Genomic DNA, 8,968 nt, shown 5'->3' with positions numbered 1-8,968 from the left:
GGTTCCGTGAAGCAGAACGGGGAAGACCCGCGCATGGGAACAAAAGAGACTCCCTCGTTAATACGGGTCACGACAGGAGCCGTCAAGGTTGCCCCACATTTGGGACAAAGAAGGGAAAGCTTACTCGGAAGCACGTCTTGCAAGAATCAAGTCAAGCGCGGTCGTCTAAGTTATTGTTGGCATCCACGTGTGCCATTGAGAATGCCGCAGAACGTGACCACTAGGCTGACCGAGACATGGTTGTGGCAGGCAGACGAGCTTATTCTGCCCGGCTATACGTCATCACCCAGTGTATTCAAGATGGTGGGGTGCCTCGCTGTCGCATGCACACCTGGTCAGCGCACCGGGCCTGATTGTGTACTCACCGCGTTTAAAGAGGCTTCTACGAAGCGACATTTAATGAGAAAGCTGACGGAGATCGAGCGTGCCAACGGCTACTGACGAAGGTCGGCTGATACATGGCCTGGCATGGCAGAAAGTGTGACATGTGGGGAACCTATCCCTTCGCGTGTTATATTTGGTAACGTGCTTGTTTCGAATGCAGTGCCTGTTGTGAAAGTGTTTCTGCGATTGGTTGTGGCGGTGCGAGCCCACACATGCGATTGGCTTGTGAGGAGACCCTTTGTTCAACCGAGGGTTAAAAATAGGGTGTTTGAACGTGAAACGAGAGCAGAGGTTTGTGCTTGGACCCAGTCACACGGCTGAGTACTGCAATAATTTATCTCTTCACCGGACTACGGCTCTTCCTTCGCGCTGCCACCGAGCACTCGAGTCATCGAGGGGCACCCATTCCGAACGTCGACAACACCTTCCGTTTTCAGATAGTGTAGAAGCTAGTCGAGGAGTGAGGAAATTAACTCCATCTATTGAGCAAGTCGTAATCTAGAGGTGATTACTACATACGGAGGAGGTATGACCGATGGCCTAAGGTGCTTAGCCCCTAAAAAGCCGCCCGCATCTTCTCTAGCGGGGAACTCGAGAAAATGCGTCACAGAGGGGTGGGGCTACAGCGCGAATGTTGCGTAATTCAGTATGGCTCTAGAATGCCTAATTGCTATTGTGCCTTAATTATTCTTATTTATTATGTGAAGGAGAAGCGTTGCCTTCAATGAGTGGTGGGCCGCTGATGTTGGACTGTTTTCTCCTACTGATTGAAGGTACTGTTGCTTACATCGCATTTACTCGAGTCAAGCAAAGCGTCAAGTCTAGGGCAAGCCAAGTAAACATGCCCTTGACTGCATTTCAAACGTGCGATCCAGTGTGTACCTATACGGGGTGGCCAGTGAACGGTTGATTGGGGGACCATAAAGCTTCCCTTTTAAGGGTGGAACGCGATAGAGATATCCTGTTTCTAGTGCGTACTTCAAACAGTGCATGAAACCTTTTTAAACTTGCTAGGCATCCATTAGGAGGCCTTAATGGAATAGGCGCAGTAACGTGTGTGCCTTTTGTTATAGGTGACTGGCTTTAAACCACGAAGTCAATACAATAATTATGCGCTTTGACGCCCGCTGGCAATGAGCGCTTCTAAAACACACTATTACTGCACTATGCAATGTTGTACTGCGAATCATGACACAGGACGCGTGTGTCTGTAAAACAAGAAAGCTACTTTGGCTGCGTTTTCAAGCAGACGGGGTTATTTTCACTGTATTGAAGTGGTGTTAAACTGAACTGACCACACGGTGAAATATGCTAGTTCTAGGCCAACGAACACATGAGCCAACCCACTTGGACGCCCTCAGACTCAGATCAAGCCATCAGTCCGAGTAATATTTTGGTGAGTTTGAGTCCGAGTGTGTCCGGTTAATAACATTTTTTTCAGCGTGAGCCCGAGTGAGTCTGGTTCAGGAACATTTTGGTGAGCCTGACTCACTGAGAGAGTCCAAAGCTCTGAATATATTTCATGAATGAGTCTGAATGAGCTCCACAAGTTTTGCTTACCTTTGGCCACTAGAGAGGAAATCAGTCTCGTAAGTCATCCTTTACCTTGAATATCAAAGGCTGCAGCAGGACGAGCTGGTTAGACCTTTCGACATAGGTTGGCGAAATTTGTGGAGCTCAATGGGTGAGTTGACTCATGAGTTCGATAGTGTAGAATTACCTTTTCCCGCCATGTTATCAGAACTCTCCAACACCAACATCTCTTGTAGCAGGTGCTCTCCTTGGCACCTTTAATATGGTACCTTTGAACACGAGTTTCGAGGGGTTACAAATCAGTACGGACAATTTTATTGAAACTGGTGAAAAGTAACATATATTTATCAACAACTTCACAGGAACAGTTTGTGCAGTAAAGGTCAAGGCACTTCCTTAAGTATTTCACCCCTCTCATCGATCAATATTGAAATGCTTCATGATTGATTGATATGTGGGGTTTAACGTCCCAAAACCACTATATGATTATGAGAGACGCCGTAGTGGAGGGCTCCGGAAATTTAGACTGCTTGGTGTTCTTTAACGTGCACCTAAATCCGAGCACATGGGCCAACAGCATTTCTGGCTCCATCAAAAATGCAGCCTCCACAACGGGCGCCTGAAGGAATATCTAACCGGCTCCTGCGCAGTCTCGATGGGAATTCCATCGAGATAATGACAACGAAATTCGATAAAGCCTCTAAGGCGGGGCCAGTACCGCAAAACCGGCACACTGCTCAGGTTTTTTGCGTTTCGATGCCCAGCAGGTCGCTCAGCGAAAAGAATCTCCGCCCCATATTCCCTCACGGCACGTGTCGGTAGCGTCGCAGATTACGCCGCCATACGCAATGTCACCACAGACTACATTGAGGACAAACACGTGTTCAGACACAATCTCACTGGAGTACGGCAACCACTATCCACGCAGGACGCGATGTCATTACATCACCGAGACATCAGCACCATCAGGCACACACCCACAATACAGGTGATGAATTTGGCAAAAGCATTTGATACTCTTAAACATGAACGCGTACTACTGGAGACCTGTAGTCCAAGCCAGGGCGGAAAATGTCATAATTACGTCAAAGTTTGCCTTATGGACAGAACAGCGATCATCCTTATGGTGCTATGGTGCCTTGATGTGCGATTTCTGCAGCGTCTACAACGACATCTGCAGCGTCTACAACGGCATGGTTGCCATATTGGAGCCAACGGAACCTTACTGGCATCTCAACGCTCTACGGTGGTTCCCCTGAGAGGCGCGCGATGCAGAGCAAAAAGTGGCATCACGGTGGCATGATCCCCTTCCAAAGAACAGCAAAAAAAATGGCAGCATATCCCCTGAGTGAATGATGGATAGTGGGGCGAAGCATCCGTCCATCCATTTGTTCTTGCTTCCGTCCATCCATGCGTGCGTCTGTGTGGCCGCCCATGCGTCCGTCCGCCCGTCCGTGCGTCCGTCCCTGCTTTCGTCCATGCATCCGCACCTGCGTCCGTTCATGCGTCCATCCGTCCGTGCAGCCATCCGTGCGTCCGTCCATGCATCTGTCTGTGTGTCCGCTCGTCCACCTATTCAACACTCCAAGTACCACCATCTCACATCTTTTCATAATATATTCCTCATATAGAAGCACCGCCATGCAGCGGACATTCCAAGGACTGAACGAGAGGAGGCACACGTGCACTTTCTCACGTCTTGCGCTTCGTGTCTACTTCCCACCTTTAACCACCTCGAGTCCATGCTATATACTAGTTTACTGTATTCTTGGCACTGCGGCCCAACGCTCGCTAAACCTTTCTAAAACCTAGAAGGTTACGCCCAGTGAGTATAACGTAGCAACCCTTTCTTGTCTTCTGTGCGTTGTTGAACAATAAAAAATTCGCAGCGTGCGCGGTAATAAAAGCAGAATTCTCCTGTCTCTCATTCCCCCTTATATCAGCCATTGGCATGTACATTGAGCACTATCACTTATTACTCACCAACACACAGAAGTCTCTCACCGGTACCACCTTGGAGGTCAAAATGTTATACTTGTTACACACTACTACAGCGGCTACGAGGGACGAACGGGTGTCGCTATAAGAAGTTTTGCCCCTAAAACCATGGGACAACTCTGCAGTAATCCCAAGCGCCTAGAAAACATCGGCATACCGTATGGCTCGCTACCATCACCGCTAGTCAAAGTGATCATGAAAGGTCTCTCACTCAAGCTTACCGCAATCTCCTACGTCCACCACGTCATCTACGTGGACGACATAACCATCTGAAAAGGCGTGGTTTTGATGTGCTTCCTGCAGAGGCGACAATAGAGGTGAACACTACGCATGCTCCACGTCACGTCTGCCTCCACCTCGGGCGCTGCAGGCTTTTCGTGCTCACGAGCAGAGCCATAACAGAGTTTCACTCGCCACGATGCTTTAGTATGAACACGCGCTAATAGATACACATTTATTAAAGCTTGAAGCACATAAGAAATGTTTCGGGGGTGTAGCTCAGTGGTAGAGCGCTCGTTTTGCATGCGAAAAGTCCCGGGTTCAAACCCCGGCTCCTCCATGAATGCAATTGTTTTTGCTTTAAAAAGAACGTCACTGGCATGCGTTCCGGCAAGTCATTGGCTTTTTCGGATAAGATAAATCACAGGCACGTGCACGTGATAGAATTTTTTTATGCTTTATTTCACCAAACCATACATATTCCTCCTGCTGTCTCAACGCTTCTAGCAAAAAAAGCACAGTCATCATAATTCCACTTTTTTTAAAAGTGACACACTGTTCAACTACAATTAAAAAAGCGACGCTTTTCAATGCTGTCCAGTGGTAGTGCTGACTTTATAATAACGTGCATCATGACTATTTATTTCCGCACCATGCGCGAATGAGGCGACTATACTTTTAGTTAAATGCGGCAATGTCAGGCTTTATGCAAGAAACACGCACTCTACGTCGGCTCTGGCGGCCCTGCGCGACAACGCATGGTGCGCTTGGTTATCACCTAGTAAAACTTGCTGCATACACTCGTCAGTGCGTGCACGTTTCTGTGTGCCTCGTACAGCTCAACACCAACAAGCTACTTGCGTTTGAATACGGCACCGCATATTTCAAAGCAGCTTCGCACAACACGGCAGTGGCAAACTTACGAACAGCAGCGTGGTGCGCCTGTGCCACCGTCCATCTGGGCAGCCACGGGCTGGCAAATATCCACATATGTCATCAACTACTTCACGAAACAAGACGTGCCGCGATGGCATAGTAGTTCATCAGCCTCACGTGCAAGAGGTCAGTGATTCGAACCCGGTGCCGCGCAGTTCTCAAACAGATTAAAAAAGAAAATCTGCGTGGTTATGGAAATGCATTAAGAGGCCTGGGTTGCGGCCTCACGGGTGACCACCACCGGTAACTCATTCCCTCACCAGAAAACAATTGGCCACCCTGGTGCAGTATTTGGTCACTACGTCAAATAACTCACGGCCCTCAGTCCCCAGCAGCTGCGAAGCAACTGACCACGGAGGCGGTCAGATCTGCAACGCCGCAGAGGGTGCTATAAATCGCTGGGTTCGGACAGGCTGCCATTGAAATCTGAACTTGGCAACGTTTAACGCTAGAACTTTATCTAGTGAGGCAAGTCTAGCTGTACTATTTGAGGATTTAGAGAGTGTTAAATTGGTTGTAATGGTTTTAATGCCAATAACTAAGGCGAAATGCGGAACCATTAATTTGGAGCTATCACGACTACATCAATCGGAAGTATATTATATATATTTCGTTACATTATAAATAAAGAATGATAGATTGTGAGTTGTTTAGCACACGAGACATTGGTCCATGCCGAAGGCCTGTTTGGTATTCAACGTGCCTATTATTGTTTAAACCACTCTACACAGTCTCCCCTCAAGCATCACTACTACGATTCACCGGATTCGTCCTGATGCGGTCTTCAAAAGACGTTCTGTGCATGTGATAAAGTGCAGTGCAACCAGCCCATACAGATGACATTGTGAAGCTAATTGAATTATATCACATATATTTCGTTACATTAATAAATACAAAATAATAAATTGTGAGTTGTTTAGCACACGAGACAGTGGTCCATGCCGAAGGCCTGTTTGGTATTGAACATGCCTATTATTGTTTAAACCACTCTACACAGTCTCCCCTCAAGCATCACACGGCATATTCCTCTAATTCTGGGAGTCGGTATCATGCCAAGCAGTAGGCAAGTAGTAGCCTATCTATAAAAAGTTTTATTGCTTTAAATCAAACGTGCCAATTTCAACCGATTGTTTGTGCATATTGAGTAGTTATGCCTATGCAGCGTGCAAGTTCGTAGCGAGAATGTTTTGTTCCGTAGGGCGAGGAACCACTTGCTCAAGGCGTTGACTGTTTTAGAAAAAAGAGGCACTATTTGGAGGTGCAAGAGGTTAATAGGACCATCCACATCCCCTTTGACTACAAAATTGATCGTAAGATTACCAGGTACGTCACCTTCAGTGACATCCAAATGTATCCGATGGTTCTCCTTAACACTCAAGATAGGGCATTGATGTAGGTTTTCTCTAAGTGAAGTGCACTTTACTCTGCCAGCATGAGCGTATAACTACCTGTTTCCACCGTATTCCTGCGAGTTGGGCAATGGTTAAGCAACAAAGGTGAATATTGTCACGCGCTAAGAGCTCCAAGGAACGTATAAAGGGACGCGACTGTAAAAAATCTCAGAGACGAAGAAGGACGTCTCCGCTGGCACGGGTTGCTCGTCTTCGTCTTTCTCGTTCACCGGCACAGAACTGACCCACTGTTCACTGGCAGAGAACACCAGGTGGCATTACTCCTCCTCCCAAGAGAGCACCGACCCGATGCTCAAACAAAAGTGTGCACAGCAGTGGGTCGAAGTAGGTAACACAAAAAAACATTAAACAAATTAGTGCACGAGAGAAAATGCGTCCTGGGCCCGGCAATCGGAAATAAACGGCATTCACTGTTCACATGAAGAGTTCACTGGCACAAGAAGAAAGTTCGCATCACCGCGTAAAGTATGGTTTTAGGCGGACTACGTGTACAGTCTCTGGGCGTGGTAACCTGCGCTGGGATGATAGTGAGCCTCCGTCTGGAACCACTTCGTAGTTCACGTCGCTCACAGGTCTGAGTACTTTGTAAGGTCCAAAGTACTTCCTCAAGAGCTTCTCACTGAGACCTCGCCGCCTAATTAGTGTCCAAACCCAAACTTGGTCACCAGGTTCATAATTAACTTCTCGATGGTGGATGTTGTACTGCCGTGCATCTGCGCACTGTTGAGTTCGGATGTGCACACGGGCCAGTTGACGTGCTTCCTCAGCGCGCTGAATGTACTCATTGATGTCGGGGGCTAATTGGTCGAGCTTTTCGATGACCTCATATGGAATCATGGCGTCCAGCATAGTTATACCATCTCGACCATAAACGAGTCGGAATAACGTGAAGCGTGTAGTTTCCTGCGTTGCAGTGTTATACGCAAATGTTACGTACGGCAGGATGTCGTCCCACGTTTTGTGCTGCACATCCACGTACATAGAGATCATGCCGGCTAGCGTTTTGTCTAGCCTTTCTGTTAAACCATTACTCTGAGGGTGATACGCAGTCGTCTTTCGATGGGTTGTGTAACTCAACCTGAAGATATCATCCAAGAGTTTCGCTGTGAATGATGTCCCTCGATCAGTGATGACATATGACGGGGCGCCATGCCGTAGCACAATTTGATGCATAAAAAAACTGGCAACTTCAGATGCGGTCCCTCGTGGCAACGCCTTCGTCTCAGCGTAACACGTCAAATATTCGGTTGCGACAATATTCCCTTTGTTACCAGAAGAAGACAAAGGAAACGGGCCTAGGAGGTCCATCCCCACTTGTTCAAACGGTGTGCGTGGTGGATCGATCGGTTGTAGATTACCTGCAGGCTTTAAATGTGGTGTCTTGCGACGCTGGCATTCACGGCATCCCTTCACGTAGCGTTTGACACAGGCAGACATTTTAGGCCAGTAGTAGAGTTGCCGCACCCGATCTATAGTTCTCGAGTAGCCTAGATGGACAGATGTGGGCTCGTCGTGGCAAGCTAATAAGACGTCATCGCGGAGGGCTTTAGGCACGACGAAAAGATGAGATCTGTCACCAGCACCGGCGTTCCTTTTGTATAAGACGCCCTTTCGTAGGCAAAATGATGGCAACGTTCGCGACATTAGACGAGGAATGGGCGCGGTGCCACCTTCTAAATGATGTATCATCATTCTTAGATCGGCGTCTATTCGTTGATGAGACATCAGATCCGGTTCGCTGACAGTTGCCACGAAGGCGCCGTCCTCTTTTGCGATAGTACTGGCGGATCGCAGAGGTGCTCGTGATAGCGTATCGGCGTCTTCGTGCTTTTTGCCTGAGTTGTGCACGATGGTGACATCAAATTCCTGTAGGCGCAGACTCCTTCGTGCTAATCGTCCTGAAGGGTCTTGTAGATTGGTCAACCAGCACAAAGCATGATGGTCAGTCACCACTTTAAATGGTCTTCCATAGAGATATGGTCTCAACTTTGTAATTGCCCAAATGACCACGAGACATTCTTTTTCTGATGTGGAATAGTTAGATTCTGCGCGAGACAGTGTGCGACTTGCGTAGGCTATTACCCGTTCAATGCCATCTTGTCTTTGTACTAAAATAGCTCCAAGACCAATATTGCTGGCATCAGTGCGTACTTCAGTGTCAGCATCTTCATCGAAGTGGCCGAGCACGGGAGGGGAAGAGAGCCGGTGCTGTAGTTCCACAAAGGCAGTCTGCTGGTCGTCAGCCCTGACAAATGGTGTGTCATCACGCGTGAGGCGTAATAGTGGCTCCGCAATGTTAGAGAAATTTTCAATAAAGCGCTGGTAATACGCGCATAGACCCAGAAACCGTCGAAGACTTTTCTTGTCAGTTGGAGGTGAAAAAGTGGTAACGGCAGCAGTTTTTTCAGGATCAGGCCGAACACCAATGGCGCTCACGACGTGACCAAGAAACTAATTCTTCGTTTTGTGAGGGCGTCGGTATTTTG

At 47.9% G+C, this 8,968-nt stretch overlaps 1 non-coding gene across 1 annotated transcript; it reads left to right on the top strand.

The window, feature by feature from the left end:
* Window positions 1-4,402: 4,402 nt before the first annotated feature.
* On the top strand, window positions 4,403-4,474 carry TRNAA-UGC (transfer RNA alanine (anticodon UGC)). The gene has a single exon. It is a non-coding gene; the product is annotated as a tRNA-Ala (tRNA).
* Window positions 4,475-8,968: the final 4,494 nt, after the last annotated feature.

Source organism: Rhipicephalus microplus, chromosome 3 (genome assembly GCF_043290135.1).
Source record: "Rhipicephalus microplus isolate Deutch F79 chromosome 3, USDA_Rmic, whole genome shotgun sequence".
Taxonomy (NCBI): Eukaryota; Metazoa; Arthropoda; class Arachnida; order Ixodida; family Ixodidae; genus Rhipicephalus; species Rhipicephalus microplus.
The sequence above is the reverse complement of the archived record's forward strand: the minus strand, read 5'-3'. Positions and strand labels throughout refer to the sequence as shown.